The sequence below is a fragment of the Zonotrichia leucophrys genome, chromosome 1 (assembly GCF_028769735.1).
Source record: "Zonotrichia leucophrys gambelii isolate GWCS_2022_RI chromosome 1, RI_Zleu_2.0, whole genome shotgun sequence".
NCBI classification, from domain to species: Eukaryota; Metazoa; Chordata; class Aves; order Passeriformes; family Passerellidae; genus Zonotrichia; species Zonotrichia leucophrys.
In genome coordinates, this window is record NC_088169.1 from 56,391,627 (window position 1) to 56,413,375 (window position 21,749).

Genomic DNA, 21,749 nt, shown 5'->3' on the forward strand with positions numbered 1-21,749 from the left:
AAAAATGTCAGATCAGACACTATGATTAAAAGCTAGAAAAGAAACTGGAAATATCAATAATCTGAAGTAATTATTTATGGTACCTGCAGCAGTCTGTCCATGACTGATGCAATTTAACTGAGAAGGATTCTCCAAAAATAAAAGTTGTTTTTGCCTCTGATGTTTTAAAGGCTCATGTCTCTCTCTCATGTCCATATCACAATTGACATGCAATAGCATGTGTTTTCAAGTGATTACTTAAATTTATAAGCTTCATTTTCCACTAATTTCCCCAAAAGTTTTAGTTATTTCATCCTATAGAGAAAATACATGGAGAACAGGAAGCACAAATGTTACAGGACAGAAGCTAATGCAATTTTAAACAGTTCTAATATATGTGCTTGCAAACCACTTGGCAATGTAACAATTGGAGTGAATTGTTTATCATAAATACCTGTGATGTTATTACAATAAACCCTCTTTTCAATGCCTTGTAGCATTTCCATGATAAATCAGCTAGGGTGAGTGAATTAAGCAATACCAGCAGGAATTTCTATCAGTGCCAATGATAGAACTCATGAACTTTCTGCTCTGTACTGAGGCTACTAGGCTTTATTCTTAAATAACACTATTTTATCTCTTTAGACACTTTTTGAGTGAGATTTGAAAATATCTCTATTTCATAATTTAACCTCAATTTTGCTCTTTTGTATTCCAACTGTGTGTCACTTTTGCAATCAGGAAAGAGATTAGCAATGAAGCTACCTCAAGCCCTGATAGCAGCAAAGCTGTCCTGATTCAAGGAAGTGTGCATGTATGATGTCCAGAGGTATACATGGTTTTTTTCATCAGCAGGCAAGATAAAGGCAACTTTAATATTCATGCATGTCACAGCTACCTCCTCTGAGAGGAGATTAATGGGAACGGTCAGGTACAGTTAATTAGAGAACAGTTTATTTAATAGAGAAAAAAATATGAGAATAACTTGTAAATTAGGCATAATAAAATATCCCTTAACAAAACCATGGTGTATCTAGTCTCCACTTGGCAATCTGTCTTCCCTTCCAAAATAGCTAACTTGCTATTCCTTTGTCATCCCCCAACCAGGCTCAGGCAACATCTGGGGAAATATTGGAATATTTCCTTCGCAAGCCACACCTTTATCAAGGAACTCAGGGAGAGCTCTGCTTGAGACAGTGCTTGTACCCATTGGTACTGTTTATTTAATTTGACCAGACATCATACAAATGTTGGATGGCCAGATAGATGATCACCAGTTCCTCTGGTGGTATTCTCCCAGTACTAGTTAACCCAGGCCTTTGGGGATATCCAGACCCACATCAGGAGAAGGCAAGACACTCAACCAGGTGTACAGAGCAGATCAGATTTTCTAGCAGAGCAGTGAGATGGGTGAACACACTTGTGAGAGTTTGGGCAGTGTTGATGAAACTGAACTGAACTGCACTGAGATGTGCTACAAATCTACATTGTTATTCAGTGGAAAAGTGCTTAGAAGGGAATTTTCTGGCCAGCTTTGTCTCTGAACAAAATCTCACAGCTTTCCCTCACCAGTCCTCCCCTCTTCTGCATCTCTGCTGCAGCAAAGAGACAGAGAGCTGCCACTGCCTCTTTTTAATCACTCTAAAACTGTAAAGCCGAACTTGAGCAACTGTGACTTGCTCCACTACCTAGTCCCTACTGCCTTTATTAATGACAGGTAAGAAAGGAAAAAGCCACATTTGGTCCACGACTCATGAAGAACTGTGGACATGCAGCAGCTCCTGCTGCACCAGAAGGATGTTAGGGCAGCACAAAAGCACCCAATGCCTTCTCAGCTGGGGAAAACTGAGCCCTCCTGACCATGGTGTAAGCTGCTTCTCACAAAACTCACAGAGGGCCAAGGATACTGATGTTCTGTCCTCAGGTTCTGTTGAACAGTTTTGAAAAATATATTTCAAGAACTTTCAAGCAGTAAATTCTAGAAAGTCACTGTTTCATCGTTATTATTAAACATTAATATGTATTTTTATTCTTACTGCTCTTAAGTGAGCTTTACTTAAATAGGTCAAGGCTGCTGTACATAGAATGTGATAAACAAATGTGCGTGTGTTTCTTACTCCTACATGATAAATACACAAAATATCTTCTGTTTTCTTTTGGGGAAGGTATTTCCTGTTTGCTTTCTCACTTGTTTCCTTGTAATATGTTGTAATGCCATGTTCTCATTATAAATTACTTGGAATTTCACATTCTTCGAATTTTAAATCCAGATATAATTATAATTTAATGAAAAATATGAATTAGGTAATAGGAACAAACTGATTTCTTTTTGAGCTTATAAAGACCTGTGCGACGCTAGACTTTTTTGTCACAACTAATATGCAATCACAAGAATTTTCTTAACATATCAGCTGCAGCAGAAAATTATTGTGTTAAAGAATACATGAATTAAAGCTGATGTTCTGCTCTGTAAGCATGTATTCTTTTACCAGAAATTTCAAATTCAGAAAGACAGAGTCTTTAGTCATCAAATCTGCTCCTGAAAATTATGAACTGAAATCCATGGAAACACCTGGATATGCATATATGCCTTTAGGGATCAACAGATTTTTACTTGTTGGGATCATTTACAGCAAATCTTTAAGAGAGAAGAAGTGCCCTAAAATGATAAAGAAATTACATTAACGTTTGACAAAAAGTAACCTTAACCCCTTACTTTTACATGCAAGCCAAGATATATGCTACAAAGTAAGATCAAGTGACCAGACATTGGAATATTGGCTTCCTCAAATTTAGGCCACCTTTATGTCTCTTTTTTGGGAATGTGAGAATTTTGTTACATGGTATCTACCCATTGGCTCATGTACAGCAGAAGATTAGAGAAAAATGAGTAACTGCTACTAGTATATAAAGCCATAACATGATGCTATGATTTTTTTTTTTTAATTATTAAGGAAAGTACTGCTTAACAAAACTGCAAGAGCCTGTCATAACTGAAATTACATAATCAATCAGAAATTTAAATAATAAAACAAAATATAAAGGTTTACATACTTCCAGATGCAATCAGCTATAAAAGTCCATGTAATAAAATAATTTCAGATAATAAAAATAATGTAAAACCCCAAAATAAAGAAAAACATTTAATGAAATGTTGAAATAGTCTTAGATTAAAACATTGGAGAGAAAATAACAGAAAATAAAATGTACATTAGAAATCAAGTATGTTTCCAATATATGCATTTCAATAAAAGTGAAAACATTATTTTGGAAAATCCTAGTAAGATAAAGCCTTCCTGACATTTGTATTCTGCTTTGGAAAAATAAAAAGGTCTTGCTCTTGAAGATAGCTGAAGATCTTTTACCCAAGAAAGGAGATATTCACTTGTGGAAAAATCCCTCTGTGCACAGAGCTCTGGAATACACTCTAGCTTTCTCTTTTCATTAGTTCAAGACAAAACTACCAGACCCTGCTAAGGCATCGGTTTAGTGTACACAAGGGAGATTAATCTTTCTCCTAGTGGAGCTCTTTTTTTCATCTGTGCCATTTTTGGATTGCTAAATTTTTGCAGTAAATAGAATAATGACTATTGGGACCTTACAAAATTCCTAGAAATTCAGACCATGCAGTTACAAATGTATGCTTGAAAATTTGTTTTTCATTCCCTAATTACTTTAACTGCTCTAAGCTACTGAACTAGAATATATACAGCAAACTAGTTTGGAAAAAAACTATATTACGAAAACTTTTAGTGCCTATCTTATTGTGTGTGATTCTTCTTCTGTTAAAAATAATTATAACAATGAGAACAGTCTTTTGGAATAAAAAAAAGTCAGTTGTACTATATTTATCCCACTGTAAATGTTAATTTTTTTCTTCTCCCTTTGCAGCAAATACAGATGTTAAAGGAAAATGGATTCCTACTGAAAAAAAATCTATACAATAGATATTCCTTGCAGAGGAAGGACAGTGTTTCACATTGTATTGTATCTTGTATTTTACTTTTCTTTACATTATTCACATTATTATTTCATTTCTTAAAATAATGACATTTCTGTTAGATATCAAAGCACAGAGGTGATATAACCTGCATACAATGAGCTATGAAAACAACAGAATTTAGTAACAGTACTATATTCTTTAGAATTACACTGCCAAAAGATAGTAGATTAAATTATTCTGACTACAATGCAAACTAGAGCTAAAGTAAAGAGTGTAGAAGAATAAGAGTCTTCCATAACTTTCAACAACCTTTCTGGGAAAGAATGAATGTAATCTGGCAAGCAAAATTACTTTGGTAATACAGGGAAAGATGAGTAGAAAATAAGACTTCTGTTCTGCTTTACAAACAGCGACTAAGAAGTAAATGAATATTAAGCATTATTCTTATAAATACTAAAATTATTGCATGATGCTTTTACTAACTCAGAGGAAGGGAATTACCCACAATGTAAGACACCTAGCTCTAAACATTAGCACTAGGTTTCAGCAAGGAGAAAACAAAATGATTGCAGACTGAAATTACCAAGACCAATTCAGATTCCCTTCAATATCAAGATTCAGAGTTAGATGTGGGACAATCCAACTGTAAGCAAAAGTAGGTAGCACACATTTTTCTGATCAGTTAAGTAGGTCAGTAAAGAGGCATTATAATTAGGAATTCTAAGTTGTAGAATAAAAAAAAAAACAAAACCACAGAGCACAGATCGGGGAAATGTTGGTGAACAACTGAAATACTCATGTAAAGAAGTACAGGTATGACCTGATCTCCTGATCACTTCACTGAGCAGAAACTCGCTGGTCTTGATGATTTCTAACTGTCTGATGGGCTGGTCAGAAGTCTCACACGCCAAGTAATAGGAAGATAGGGTGAAAGGTCTAATGATGAGCTGAATTTGGAAGCAACTTCACAAGCAAGGAGCATGAGAGGACTACTAACTGTGTGATAGTTTAGAATTGGTACTCCAGAATTTAGTGCAGCCACTGAAAATCTTCCAACCATGTTCTGTTTGCTCGCTCCCCCTCTCCGCTTTGCCCTCCCTGCAGCTTGAGACAAGAATTGCAAGCACAAAACAAAAAGACCACAGGTTTAGATAAGAACAATTCATGTGAACAGTAATGAGACAACCCTACCATGCTGACCCAGAAGTGAGCCTCCCCTCATCCCTGGAAAATGACATGGTGTGGTATCAAATAACCTCCAGGTCCTGGCCTTTCTGTCTCCCCACTACTGCTAAAATTAACTACCTGGCATGACCAGGACAACTTGCTGTTCCTTTCAGCAGGAAGAAATCTCTTTGGGAAACACCCAATCCCAGTGAAGGAAACAGGTTTATAACAGGGAAACAGGACTTTCTTCAACATATTCACAAGGTCTTAAAGCAGCACAACTCCAAAGAGCAATTTATCCTTCCTCTCTTCCCATCTCCCCCATGCCAGTAAGGCACCAAACACATATAAGAAATTCTTCTCGATTTGAAGGTGCTGGTTCATAACAGGTTTTCTGCTAGTAATGATTAAAAGTTTAATGATTTAATTTACTGTAATAAATGTGATAACAGAAACAATTTTAAATAGAAGGACGAATTATGTAGATCTTTTTTAAAAAAAAAAAAAAAAAAAAGAAGCCTTAGTTTACTATTTACAGTTCTATACAGCATAACTTCATTTCCTGGGTCTTTTTACATTTCTTCCTCACTGTTTTCAAGCTGTTCCTTAACTAATTGTACAAGTTCACAGATGTTTTCAAATCTATGTCCCTAATTTTCACCAGCTCATGTTCTGTTCTTAAATTTTCTCTTTCCTTCTTTTATGTCTCAACCTGCAATAAATTATGGAAAGCATATATGGCATACCTTTTTCTATTGTTATGTTCTCTCACAAGCAAAATGCCAACATCAAGTTAATTTCATAAAAAAGTACATTTGTTTTAATCAATATCAGAGACACAAAAGACACCCTTCAAATATCTTCATATCAGATGACAGACAGATGTTCATTTTCTTTTTAAAATTACATCAACTTTAAGCTTAGAGTAATAGCACATTGCTTCCTAAGTACTAATCAAAATAACTCTGGAGTATATGAAGCAAATAATGGCTGCTGAGCTCTTGTTAATGCCAAGGACTTCTCCCAGAATCTGATTTTATTCAGTCGTGAGTGACTTGACATTAATTGACACTGCAGGAACCAGAAGTAATACTTAATACCTTACATTTATATTTTGATTTATAGTTTGCTGTGAAATCTTGAAAAGGAAAAAAACCTGGCATAAAATAATCTAACTATATATAGAAACTTACATTATCTGTGATTAAAATGTGCTGTGTGTGAACTATATAATTTAAACTGAAAAGAGACTCTGAGAAGAAAGTGTTCTGTTTCATTTCAAAGCTGTGTAGTTTCCTTTCCAAAATATTTCTTATGGGGTCCAAAGCTAGAGAGTTAAGTACTTACAGAAGTATTTTATTATTTATCTGTATTCTAAAGATATACTGGCAATATATGTATCTTTATCAAATCAGCCTAAGAGCTTTGGCCACAAAATATCTCCATCTGAACTGAGAAATCCATCAAAATGCTACTAGAACTAGGAAGTAAACGGAGCTGATATTGGAATGACTGCCTCAGATAAGTCAGTTGAATTTAATGTATGTGATTAGGTTTTACACTTTTTAGTATCTGTATTTTCTAAGAAATCATTTAAATAAATGCCCTAAAACAAATGACCAAGTGTCTATGCAAATTCTTTCTTTTATATATGACACCACTGTGTAGAAGAGTGGACAAGAATTATATTAGAGGCTATGTGAGGACATTTTGTGGGAAATGACATCTGCAACAGATATTCCTCCCACCTGTTTGTGCACTGCCATTCTGGAAAATACAAGTATGTCAGAAATCATGTAACTAGCAGAGAAGATGGGAGAGCCAGGAAAAAAGATCTTGCATTCTCATCAAACACAACTAGGCTAAAGTTTGGTAAAACTCAAGTATATCACTGCTGCTTGAAATATTCTCCATATTCTGTAATATCTATCAGAGAGTACCCAGAATATTTTCTCTAGTTGGCAGCAAAGATCAATCTGCCAGGAGCTAATGCTGTTGTTTTTCCTAAAATGAGGGGCCTGGAAGGGTGTCACTATGCATATGTACTCAGAACTCACAATGCTGCTTGTACAAATTCATGCAAGCAACTAGCCTCTGAAGCCTTTTTCTTTCTTTTCCCTGAGACCAATCTACATTTTCTCCTCAGCCAGAGATTGAATGCAGCCTGACAGGCATTTCAAAATCTTTGTACATATCAAGCAGAATTTAATTTTAATTTTCCATCTTATAAACTGTAAGAGACAAGAAGTAGAAATAGAAATAGATAGAATTTTCTGAAATAGGACAAAGTCATATCATGTTCTTACATTTATTGAAGGAAATAATTCTCCAACAGCCTGACTATAAACTGCATGACTAGAATTTCACGACCTAATAGGACTGAAATGGGCACAGTGCCTTTTCTATATGCAAATATGTATAAACCATTACTGTTTTCTTCCACAGAATGTAATAAGGGAAATAGCTAGTGACTAAGAGCTTCCATAACCAGAAACAGTTATATCAGCTTATTCCTGGAAGTTCCCACTTCAAGTGAGAACAGAGGAAAATAATTCAAGGAATAGGCTGAATTTATACTTTCTAACGATTAGGGCACTAGCTGAAAGAAACCTGGCTTCCAAGCATTGCTCCAAAAAGTAGTTGCAAATTAACTTTGAATTTCAGTGCAAATACAGAAGCAGTCCTGGGACCAGAGTTTGGAAAGGTAGCACAGCTATATGAGAAGAAACAGAGATAACACAAGGTATCTAACAGCAAGACTATTAAAAGAATAAATAAAAATTACAGAATCACAGAATGTGCTGTTTTGGAAGAGACCCACAAGGATCACCAAGTCCAATTCCTGCCCTGCACAGGATACCCCAAGAATTGCACCATTTTGGTCAGAGAGCATTGTCCAAACGTTTCTTAAACATTGTTGGGTTTGGTTCTGTGACCACTTCCCTGGGGACCCTGTTCCAGTGCCCAACACTGCCAGGGTGAAAAAACTATTCCTGATGCCCAGCCTAAACCTCCCCTGACACAGTTTCAGGTCATTTCCTTGGGTCACTGTCACTGTATACCACAGAGATCAGTGTCTGCCCCTCCTCTTCCCCTCACAAGAAAGTTGTAATTGCCATGAGGTCTCTGCTCAGTCTCCTCCAGGCTGAACAGACAAAGTGATCTCAGCCACTCCTCATACAGCTTCCCCTCAAGGCCCTTCACCATCTCCATTGCCCTCCTTTGGACACTCTAACATTTTCATGTCTTTCTTACATTGTGGTGCCCAAAACTGCCCCCAGCACTGGAGCTGAGGCTGCCCCAGCTCAGAGCAGAGCAGGACAATCCCCTCCCTTTCTCCCTGGCCATGCTGTGCCTGATGCCCCCAGGGCAGGGTTGGCCCTCCTGGCTGCCAGGGCACTGCTGGCTCAGGTTCAACTGCCATGGACCAGGACCCCCAGGTCCCTTTCCGCAGCGCTGCTCTCCAGCATCTCATGCCTCATTCCGTATGCCTGTGCTGGTTGTGAACGCTGGATGGATAATTCAGTGTAGCTTGTATCTTCTCAGACCACCACTTTTCCTTTGATACCAGTTTACTCAGGTTCCATCTTCCAGTAAGATATGGAGGCTTATCCAGAAGAGCTCCCACTTCCTCAGTGCAGGTCAGGCACAGCAGGGACAGAGGCAGAGATACCTGCCTGGAGCGCTGCCCTGTGCTTGCTTAAGAACACAGTGGTCCTGTAAATTCCTAATGTCAAGTCATTCTTTTCTTATGTATTTATTTATTTTAGTTTGCAAGCTTTGTTTTCTTAGTTTTGCCTGAAGTTGGATTTCTGATTCTTATTGCCTCTAGCCTTATGTGCTTTACTGGATCATGACAGAGCTTTTACACAAATTAATTTGATTTATGCTGTTTGAATTAATGATAAACTGCAGGCTTTTAAAGCTTCAGAAGCCAATTTTCATTCACTATAACTGACTAGTGAAGTTTGATTTCCATAAGCATTTTAGGAAATTTCCTGAAATTGGACTAGGGGTGGGAAAAAAAAGGTGAAGAAGAGTTTCAGTTCAGTTTGGACAATAATAAAAAAGTTCATGTCCTCTTTGACAGAATTAAAATAGATTACTAAAATAAATGCAGTAAAGTAGAAAGCTCCATCTTTGAGTATCTTAAATACATATTTCCTGTGTAGATGGAGTCTTAATTAGTGAATGTACTTCACCACACAAGAAGTTCCTGGCCATGAAAATTCTAGACAGTGAGAGATAATTAAGGCAATTAAAAAAAAAAAGGAAAAAAAAAGAAAAAGAAAAAAAAAAAGAGAGAAATAAAAATTCCCAAATGTTTTTTGAGCCAGAATTTGTGCAGATTTGAGTCTGAAGAAATGGCTGTATATGAAGAAACGGCTTCTTTGTCAGCTGTGGACTGTGTCTCTAAAAAAGACTCTCCTACCAATTTGAGAATACCTTGTTGAACAGAAATGTACTGTATTGATGCATTTCTCTTCCTTAAAATTCACTAAAGGACAGTGCAGAATCACAAAAATTTCTGCATAGGAAATATTCCCTGGAGAGCATTTTGTCCTACCCTCTACTGAAAGCAGACAGCTCAGGATGTTCAGGGCCCTGTGACTATGAACTATTGCTCTTAGTATGGGTGCATTACTGAGTGAGGTGTGAATTGTATTAAAGAGCAAGGATAGCACTGCTTTGCAGATGTACCATTGCCAGCATACGTAGCCTACTGAGCCAGTAGAGAACAGCTGCTATGAGAAAGACCAAAAATTTTGTCCTCTGCAGTTGTTTTCAGTCACAGTTGGACATTACTTGAATTTAAAGTTTTGATTTTCTGAAAAAAATTATCCTAATGAGATATATTTGAACATAAATGTAGGGATATATGCAAAGTGTATGCATTACCCCTGAGAGAAAATCCTTGCATTTTTTTCATGTGCATACAAAGTGGGATTAATTTTTGACATATTTTTTCTAAGCATATTTATAAGAATTTTTTTACTTTCACTTTACAAGTAATGTTGGAAAATAAAACAATCTGAGAAAAACATTGGAAGACTGTTTTTCTATGAAGAAAAGTAAAAATTTTTATAGGTCGGAGTTTATGATGAGTGTTTTACAGGAAAGCTATAAGAAAAGTATGAAAATACAGCTGTGCTTGCAAAACACAAATGTTCACTATTTGATTGTTGAGCAGAAAGTTAATGCATGTTGTATTACAGTAAAATTTAAACTGTTTGTTCCTGAGGGCAGAAAAACAACTGAATAATCTTCATTTTAATGCAACTCTTACCAGAAGAGTAGTATGCGCCTTTAAAGTCACAAAACTTAAAGACTTATAAACATCATAATAAATCTGGTTGTTTTCACCTCAGTAGGTTAACAAAGTCTTTTAAAATCAGTATTAGTTAAAACAGACCACAATATATTAAGGACATCATCTTTTTTTAAGACCCAGGTCTTGGGTGAAATGATGTGACATCAAAACCCTGAAACATGGCATGGCCTCATCCTAAAATGTCAAACAATTACATTGGTAAAAATAATGAAATAGGACAAGCTAATGCATTACATGGAAAAAGTTTCTTCTTAATTCACCTGAAAAATACTCTTGATAATGCAGAAGTAGAAATTATTTCTGGTGCAACAAAAATTAGCATAAAGTTAAGAAACTGTTGTTTAGGTATGTATATGGAAATGAATATGAAGAAGGATTACAGTAATCTAATTTTCAAAACAAATTTAACATTGCTTTCATCCATATGCAAAATAACCTGGAGTGTATTCTGACAGATTTTCAGCTCTGACTTGTTAGTAATAGTGGAGTAATTCCTAAAAATAATAGTAATATTTTCCTGTGAACTTTTCAGTCAAAAAAGTAATATGTAGTCCTAGAAAATTCAATTTTGGAAAAGTGTCCATTTCAGCTCAGAAAATATCTTCCAACCTCACTATACCACTGTGAAAGCCATCCAGTTGATGAGTAGGTATAATCAAATGTGGAAGAAATTTGGATAAGGTTTTACAGATTGGGGCAGGGGAAGTTAGGAAAGAATAAACGGAACAAATATTAAGAAGTAATGCCTTTGAGTTTACCCAGTCAAGATAGAAACTATTCAGGACTTCAACCCTCTTTTAAAAATGTCACCTTTTCTTTTATTCCCTAACTTTTTCCAGCAAATTGATCTGAGAGGCAGGAATCAATTTTAATAACTATAACTCGTCATTGTGGGAGTGAAATTACTCAGATTGTTTTGAACTTTGGTAGTCCAATTTCTTAATTATCTAAATTGGATTAATCTTTTCCACCACAGAAGCAGCACCAAATATAAAAAATATATTTCTGATCTGTAGAGTTTTTGAGTTTCTGAGAGCAAGAATCTCTCTTTGAGCAACTGGAATTTTAAACAACTAATGGTAATTTAATAATTTCCTTCATTATCAGACTCTCAATATGTGATGAGAGGCATGTTTCCCCTATTCATCTATTTGCAGAAAGCATATCTAATCATACAACTATAATGCATATTTCAACTGGTTCAAAGAATCCTTGAAAGGGGAAAAAAACCTCAAACCTCTAAACAAATGTGATCTTTAGTAAGATGACGACGAAATACAAATAAAAATGAGTCCTTGATGTGCTCCACAGACATTAACAGTATTACAGTATTAGAATTAATGTCACAGAACAGCTGTCTAACAAATGACAGTTTATGGCAGCCAGGAAAGCTGAAAGCTACTGATATGATTAAGACTGAAATCAAGGATGCAGAGAACACATGGTGGGCTTCATGTTCAGTGTCCTTTAGTTTTTCCCTGTTTGCTTAGCAAAATTCCTCACTTAGAACATCACTGTCCTAAACTATGTCCTAACAAAACTGAGCATTTCAGTTAGGTTGCTCCTTTTTTCCAGAGGATGCATTCTTAGTGGAAAATACACAATGAGATTCACCTCAGTGCACTGGCCACAGTGGAGTGGCCTGTAACTCATGTATACAAAACTGGGATTATAGGGTCACGTTCAGGTAACCTTCCATAGACCCATGCCCTGGAGATTCCCTTCAGCTTCCTTTACAGTCACCAGTCTCAAATATAAAACACCCCTTAGACCATTTCTCTGCCCTTTTAGTAATAAACCTACCTTGGTCATGCTGAAATATTAAGACATTTAGGGTTGGGTTTTTTGGTTCCTATTTTTTTTTTTTTGGTGTTTTTTTATCTGTTTTGTTACTTATAAGCTGTAATTTCAGAAGCACATTGCCTCCACTTTAGTCTCCAGATCAACTCTTAATTTTAGGAGTATGATTTCTGTAAAACAGTCACTTAGTTTTCACAGTTTTTCACACTGAAAATGATTTGACCACCCACCAATTCCTCTGATATACTCTCATACTCCCTCTCTATAAAGCACCTTTGTTGAATATGGCTAGAAAGCTACTTAGCATAAAATAACTTTGCTGTTTCACTTCAGCTTTGTCTCTCCCTGCCTCCAACTCTCTCCACGTGGCTCATCTACTTGTTCAGCCTTGTCAAAGGCCAGACTATGAGTACTTCTGGGTACACTTTTTACTGCATGTCTGTTTTCTTGCTACCACAGTGAGGCTTTTTATCTTGATTTGATCTTCCGTTACAGCGTAATGGTGAGGTGCCATGACAGAAGAATTCTGCAGCTGGTCTCCTATTCAAAAGCAGCCAAAATAATGTCTTCAGGGCTCTATGACAATTTGAAGTACAATGCCCATCATAACCAGAGATTACAGTCTTCAGATGTCCAACCTGAATAGATGGAATCCAGCAGTGCATTATCTTGAAGCACAAGTTTAGCATTAAACATAAAAAAGAAAAACAAAATAATTGTTATGGTGGCCTTTGTTAACTGTTCCTTCACATGTGCAGAGTTAAAACAGGTTATAAGGAATAATCTTTAATTAACAACCATGCTAATCATAAGATATTCTCTGTATGTGAAATAACAGTACCAAAAAGGAACTATTTGAAGTTTGGCACAAAGCGTAGCCAGAGTTCTGCATTTTTTGCTTGAGTAAGTCCATTCTCTGTCCAGAATCTATTTCCATCTTTCTTTCAGCATTTGCCTTCAGTAATTTTAACTCATTTAGGGGATACTATGGAAAATTTTACTGCAAATTTATTGCAAATATGAAATAAATTAACCACTGTAAAATCATAAGAACACTACTGGGTAGGCTAAGCAGTAATATGTTTCAAGCTGAGAAAGCAGATGGCACTATTTTCATTCTTACTTATTCATTTTAAAGTATTTTGTTCAATATTTATAAGGAAAAAGTGCTCTCTGAATTACTGAGGGTAAAAATGTAGCAGCAAAACATTTTAGGAAGAGGTTTATAATTTTTTATCAGCATTTTAATACATATACAGAAAATTCCGGTTTAAAGTCAACAAAAACCTGGTAATATTTGGAAAATATCCTTATGTAAAAGACAAAATTTTATTCTTAAATTAAAACTTTGCTGCTAAATGAGTTAAAATTCAGAATTTCACTTTCATATAAGTGTTCACTTAAACAAAATTCACTGTGAAAATTGGAGTTTCTCTATTAGGAGTTAATATTCCATAGCATAATAAGTCTTCTTACTCAATTTTTCATACCATTTTTGACATTAACTGATTACTATGTGTAAGAGCAGAATGCTCACTACTTATTGAGCACTGACTATCCCAGCTAAAAGATGTGTTCCTAAATTTTAACAAAATCTTTCCAGAGAGAAGCATAATAAGAAAAGGCAAGTGAACACAAATAAACTGTCTCATCAGTAAGCCCAGGTCAACAAACAAGGACCCTCAACAAACAAGGACAGTCACCCAGTCCCACCACTAACTGACAGAAAAATTCCTAAATCCACTGAAATCCTCTAGAATTGGATTTTGTTTATTTTGTCATATTTTCCCCAGGCTAATCACTTTAGAAACAAACTTTTGAATATTTTGAGTGTCTCAAATCTTCATGTCTTGTATGTGACACATCCCACAGACAAATTTCATTAATCTGCCTTACATCACATGTCCTAAAAAATACACACAGAAAATTTTGTGTCCACTTAAGTTACTGTTTTTCAGCTTCATTTCAACAAAATTATAGAATTCCCTCTTCAAGATGACTTGAACAAGGTACTAACCACCAAGTAACTATTTTCCACATATCAATATGTTCAGGTTAAGATTTGTGGATAGCAGGTAAATTACCAATAACTTTTTAAAATTATGGAATGTACATGTTGTGACTCTAAAGAAAAGATCATCTGATCCTGTTGGTGTCCCAATTTAACAGCATACTTAGAAACACTAACTTAGAAATGTTCAATACTGCTTCCAAGAAAGTAATAGATACCAATTAATTAATCAGTACTATATAGCATTGTAGATAATTATAAAGGCGGAAGAAAATGTATATTTCCAAAATTAATTTACAGGAGGGGGAAGAGAATGAGGAAAAGGAGGAGATTTATTTATGTCATTAAAATAGAAGTGATTGACCTCCCAGAGGTCAATATCACCTGCATGTCTGGTCACACTTGGGTGCATCATGAAGAGGATAGGGTTTTTCTGGTTATTACTTTTAATAAATAAATTTTATATATTCATTTTAGTACACAATGAGGTTTTTAATTATTATTTTTGAATCTATAAGCAAAACACTTGTAACTGGTTTATAATTTATGTAAAGTCAAATTTACATACATGCACACAGTCATATATATAAATCTATTAATATAATCATGATTTCTTATGTGATTATTTTTCATTAAAAATAATGACATAATAATGTCCTACTATTCATTTGCTGTCTTCTACAATGATAGTTCTTATTCGTTAAAAAATTCCAGTATATTTTCTACTCATACTAACTTCAGAGATCTAGATATGCAAAACCTCATCTGGGTGTCAATTTCATTGCATCTGGTGTCCTTATTTCCAAAGAATATCCATTTCAAATTTTTACTTTATTATGTCAAAATAGCATTAGACCCTAGACTGCATTATGAGCTGACATTAAAACTGAAACCAGTTTTTTTTTTTCTACTGTAGATTATTATGCATCAATTCATTCCAGCTAAGAAACTTATTTTTTCTTTCCTTCTTTGATATTTTTTTTCTCAGTGAAGCCTGGATTTCAAACAACTGAAAGAGATTTTATGTCTTGATACGTGCTGCAACTAATCTTGTTAGTTATCAGAAAAGCTAGAGCCAGCTGCTCTTTAAAATTTTCTGCACAATTCCAATTATACAATTCCCTGAAATCACCATACGTCCAGCATATCCTCTGGGCTCTTAAAAATCAAAATATTACAGCTTTGCAATGTTATCCAGTTATTTTACATTATCTATATGCAAGAACAGTTTCCTTGTTATAATTGTACTTCATATTGTCTTCCTTCCATAATTCATTAGAAATTTCCCTACCTGCACCTAGAAGTAACTTTTTCTACCTGGAAGCATTTACTTTCAGTGCTCTGTGTATACAATAGGTGAAGAATTATTTTTTCCCACTTGAGGTTCATTAAGAAAATGACATCTGTGTGCACATTTAAAGGTGTGTACATAGGAATATGCAGTTTTTTAATGTTTTCTCACATCTCATGAAATAGCTCTTAATCAAAACTTTCCAATTCACTAGTACTGAAAAGGAAGCAGAAAATATTTGTCTATAACAAATTGCTAATACTGTCAACACATGTATAGAATTTTTTGTAGGAAGCATACATTATCTGTTTTTCTGTCACATACGCCATTGATTTTCCTAGCACTGTAAAGCCAATAAAATATTAATTTACTTCTATGTGTTAATCAAACATATTTTTTTAGTGAAAAAGATTAAGCTCACTTTTATCTTCAGACATATGGGCAGACTTATCACTTTATACCTTAAATTATTCTGGAATAAGGTTCAGTCATATGTTCCTAACTCCCTTCCTGGTCAGAAAAGAGGAATAAACGCCTATCATACTATCTCATAATAGGTACATGTGACACAGTTAGGGCATGAGGGAAAGTCTGTGGATGTTGTCTACCCACATTTTAGTAAGGCTTATACTGTCTTAAAGAATCAAGGGTTTTTTTCTGCCCTGCTCCACAGGATATGGATGAAATAAAGTAACTTTCTACAGTCCTACCTCTGATAACATTTCTCTGAAGCAGGCCACTATAGACCTTGCATTTGACAGAAGGAGTATTTGCCAGCTTCTCTCATTTTTTGAATCACAAGGGAGGTCATTATTCTAAATAACAGGAATAAATTTTTTGTTGGGTGTTTTAAATATTTTGGAAATCTGCATTTCCTGAGGTTCAGAGGGTGTGGTGCTGACTGTTTATTGTGTTTTCATTTTCAGAGGGGGGATGTTTCCCTTTTATTGTGTATTTTTGTGACCCTTAATGTTCCAACAGAACGGCACAACAGTATGTGGTATTGTAGTGACATACTCTGGTGATTATTAGATAGAAAGAAGAGGACAAAATTCTGGCAACTTCACAGACATTTCATTATTAGTTCATAATCATAACTTATTCCCTGAAGTATCTCATGCTCATGAGCTCTTAAAAAAACCCCACAGAATCAGAAGAAAAATACCTGCAAAAATGAGAGGGTGTTTTCTTTTCAATTAGTGAAAATTTGGTTCTAGAAAAATAATCACTGATACTTTCCAATTATCATGGTAATATTTTATGATAACAGCAAATCTTTGCATATTGTACATAGGCAAAGTTGAATGTAATAGCTGTCACTTTTAAAAAAATGATAATGAGATAGTATATATTCACAAGGGATACAAACCAACAGAAGTCTTAACTTTTACAAATAATTAATACTGAAATAAAGACCTGTCTTATTGCACAAACAGAATAGGATCTGTTTTCCTCAGGTTACTATAACTTCTTCCAGGAACTGCCAGGAGCTGATGTTTGATACTGGGACATCACATATGCCAAACTGAACAGTGTGCTCATTCCCAGAAAAGAAAAACCTCTTTGTTCCAGGGCCATCAACATGACTGAAGACACTGGCTGCCTCTACACTCTTGAATGTACTGCTCCAAGAAGCCATTCCTAGCTCTAGGTTTAATAAAGTAATTCCTCTCCCCCTCACTATTCAGTGTACGGTACCCTGTCATACTCACTTTAGCTGGGCAGCCACCCCCAGATTTTATAGCACTTAGTCTTAGGCTTTCTTTGGTATCTGAATCCTCTGACATTTTCCTATAATTTTCATTGCTGTGGTTTTTTGAGTTCTCAGTGGTTGAAAAAATGTGGTGACTGAGCCACGGCTCAGCTGCTGTTTCTTTTTTTAGAATGTGAAATGGCATTACATATTTCTTTCCAGTCAACAAAAATCAGGGTAAAGCTGACCCAAACAGGCTTGCTCCTTCGAAAAGACTAGAAAAGTCATTATTTTAAGGCACATTTTAATTAACACAATGCAATTATACTGTCCCTCATCCATATGTGTGTTACCATGTCTGCCTATGTACTGAAGTTAAATAAGCCTCTTATGATAAGTATATAAAAAAAGAAACAGAAGAAATATCTCTCTAAGATCTTCTTTCTCCTGTGAATTTTTTTTTCCTTTTTCCTGTGACTGTTTACCCCAATGTTTTGGAACTTCTGTTGACAATACATATAGTCTCGCTATTCTCAAAATATATACAATGAACAGAGTTAAAATGTATTATTTGAGTCATAGTGTTTATTCTGTTCTATGTGGTCAGAATAGGATCAAGTAGCATGATAAATGTATGGATTTTGTGATTTCAGGAAATGTTCAGTTTCCAACCTATCACTTGCATGTTTTATCTACTCAGAGGCAGAGATGGAGGATTTTGAAGACAGATGCCTCTTTGGGATCTTTGTTTCCTATTTTTAAAGCATCATAACTTGCTCATCTAACCACAATGCTGGTTTTCTGTTTACAAAAGATTTTTTCACAAACTGATTTTTGCTATAACTGATATTTTAAATGGACTGTTATGTTTTTCTCAAGACCAAGGTTATTTCTCTCTAAACTTTCTATTGGGAAGTCTCCAGCACTACCAGATGTGTTTGTCCCACTTAAACAGCAGCACATGTCCGACTCTTTGGGTCATAACTGCAGCCTCCATGGACTGAAACCATGAAACTCTTTTTCCCATGTCTATCCACAAAGTTTTCATTTATGAATAAGGTAGATGAAGATATTGAAAGCCACAATTTTACAGAATTACAGAAACACAGAATATGCTGAGTTGGAAGGGACCCACAAGGGTCCTCAAAGTTCAGCTCCTGACCCTGCACAGGACCATCCCCAAGAGTCACACCATGTGTCTGAGAGCATTGTTCAAATGTTTCTTGAGCTCTGTCAGGCTGGTGCTGTGAGTGCTTCCCTGGGGAGCTGTTCCAGTGCCCAACCATCCTCTGGCTGAAGAACCTTTTCCTGATATCCAACCTAAACCTCCTCTGACACAGCTCCAGGCCATTCCCTTGGGTCCTGTCACTGGTCACAAGAGTGAAGAGATCAGTGCCTGCCCCTCTTCACCTCAGAAGGAAGCTGGAGTCTGAAATGAGGTCTCCCCTCAGTCTTTTCTTTTGTTGGATGTAGTAGCAGCTTTTGGGTGCCTATTCACATAACTCAAGCATCTTCAGAAACTGAGTTGCTGAAAAGTAAACATAACTTCTCAAAATTATTTGTAAAAGCTGGATTGTCTATTACCTGAAGACTTTAAATAATTTTGACCTTTAAGCACAACAAGTCTTCATATCAATTGTTTTTGACGCTGGAGTATTCCACAAATTTGTAACTCAGAATTTTGAAACATAAAGTTTTGGCAGGTTATGACCAAAGAGAGCTTGGACTTACTGAAATGACTGTTTCCATTGTAAGTTTATTAGAATTCAGAACTCTTGATTTGAAAACTCAAACTGTGTTTGGTTGCTTTGATTTTTTTGAAATCAAAATACCATTCAAACCTATGGTTGCAAGAGAATTTTTATTTCCCATTTTCCCCCTAGGTATTTTTTAGCAAGCTTCAGCAAACCCTAGTTCTCACTTTAGAGGAAATCAGGGCTTCCACAAAGGTCAGTAAAATGTTCCTTATGAGGAAACATAGTGATAATAAGTCATGAAGTTATCACAGCCTTCTTGCACTGGGAAAAATGAATGACATAACTAGATGCCAAAACCTAACCTCACAACAATCCATCCTTTGCTTGCCATTCCTCTGTCATCCCTCTCTTCACATAAACAAGTACAGGCACCTCCAGGGACCTGTATTTGCAGGAGTACATTATCCCAGGGGTAGTGGTGGGGTTTGGGGGCCCTTTCCCACTCCTCATTCTGTAATCCCATGAGACAGAGGATTGAGCATAGGAACACACTTTATGTATTACAATTTTTCCTTCTCTTAAGGCAGCACAGAAAGAAATGAACAGGAGTGTGGGGAAAGGAAGAAAAATGAAGATTTTCATTTCCACATGGAAATAATTTAGCAATAAATATATTGCAATATTTAGAGGTGTCCAGTATCTGTTGAACTGATGGGCATGTATGTACAGATTTGTTTTCTCTATTTGCTCATTTTTGTCTTTCTTTTTAAAGGAATTGAATGTTTCAAGAAAGCTTTTTTCATAGTATTGAGATTATAAAGTAGATCACCAGTTTTAAATATCTACCTGTGGCTAAACAAGTTTTTCAGCGGATAATACTAGTTTTCCTCTTAAGCCTTGAAATCCAAACATCTTTTGAATTTCCAGTATTTATAGCATGTTGTTCTCCTGTGTAACATAAAATAAAAAACACCTGATTAAAAACACTGTTTCAAAGGATGACACATCAAATAATCCCTATGCCTTATGACAGTGATATGACATTATCTTGGGACATACATTCTATTATAAAGAGTATATAGGAAAATACTTGTTTTTAAATGTGTCTCATATTTTCAGTCTCTTTTTGAAAGTCACCTTGAATCTCATTCTTTGATAGTACACTGGTAAATATAGATGATGCCAGAAAAAAAAAAAAAAAAAGGAGTTAGACAAAAAAATCAACCCTGTCCAGACACAGCCTTCATTACGAAACTGGTAGATACAGACAGTTCCAATAAACAAGAAATTTTGCATCTATTCATGTACACAGTCCTATTTCAGAGAAAGAATATTTAGCAACTGGATTCTCAAAATATTAGAGATAAAGGACAGACTGATTAAAGAGCCTGTGGGTAGCATTCCAGCTATAATTGTATGTTCAGCTGCTTCACTAGTTGCCATTGAATTTATTAGCCCTTTGATGAAGTCAAAAATGAACTCTCTATGAGAGCTCTCATAGATCTCTGACTGCTCTCCTCTGACATCCTCTCACTGTCTACCCAAATCTTCATCGATTTTATGGGGAATCTATGACAACTTGCTTAAAGTGTCTCAATTTAGAGTGGCAAAGTAGGCGGAGTTAATGAACATTGTAATGATATCATCTCATCGGATACTTCCTTGGAAAGTTTAGCTGTTCTTTAGAAAAGCCTTTTTGCCATTGCTGTTGTTCTTTGCTTTAGGATTCTAACTAATGAGCATACAAATATACAATTTCTATTCTTGTAAGAACACCATCACATGCAACTGCCTGTAAACTTTAAAAAGTTCTTAAAATGATAAAATATTAGACCAAGTCCTGGTTTAAAGAAAATATTCAGCAGCGAAATGACATATGATTTTCTAATATCATTGCTAATGACTGGGATTACAGATTGCAGGTGTAAAAGGGAAGCTCCAATACAGCAATAAAAGCAATTAGATTTTTTATTCAACTTTGAAAGTGTTCAGAGCACAGAGAAATAATGCAACAGAGTGCAAGTCAAAATCTGCAGAGACATTTGGGCATCAAGTTTCTACAACTTTAAGAAGCAGATAAACACTCAAATATCTGTTAACACTCAATTCATAGAATGTTTAATAGCACAGCTCTATGTCACAGAAATAATTATTAAGATCCTGTGCAGCCTTTATTTTAAGAAATTCCAAAGATGATAAATAGGAAATTTATTTCAATAAACTAAGTAGAGACCTCATCAATCTGTAGAGGATAAGAGAATTCAGTCTTTACTAAAGCCAGCTAATTCACCTGAGGGAACAAAAACACAAACCCACAAGCCAACACAAAGAAATTCAAACAGCCAAACAGCTATTCAATAAAAAATTAAGGATTAAAAAAATCAGTGGTGTCTACAGGTCTTTGAGAATATTGAAGAACTAATGCAGCATCAATGCACTGAGACAACCCAGACTAGGACATGTGATCCATATGCCATTGGAGAAATGGCATGTATCCATTCTGCAGATATCTAAGCACACTTATTCCATGACTACTTAGAAAAAACAGTCTTTTCTAGATTTTGACAAAAGAGTAGTAAGAATTATTAGGATCAGGAAAAGAAAAAAATGTGAAAAGGCTAAAATATGGACAAGGTGTACTCTATATGTATTGGTGAGTTTTATCTTCATATAAATGTTTTATTATGGACTTAATATTTTATTTTAGACAAAAGAAAGCTCTGCTTTGAGGATGACAAAGTAGTAGGGACTGGATATATATTTGAAACATACCAGAGGAAAGTGAAAAGATTTCATAGGATGGTCTGAGAGGCTAAAACCAAATTATAAGGTTATA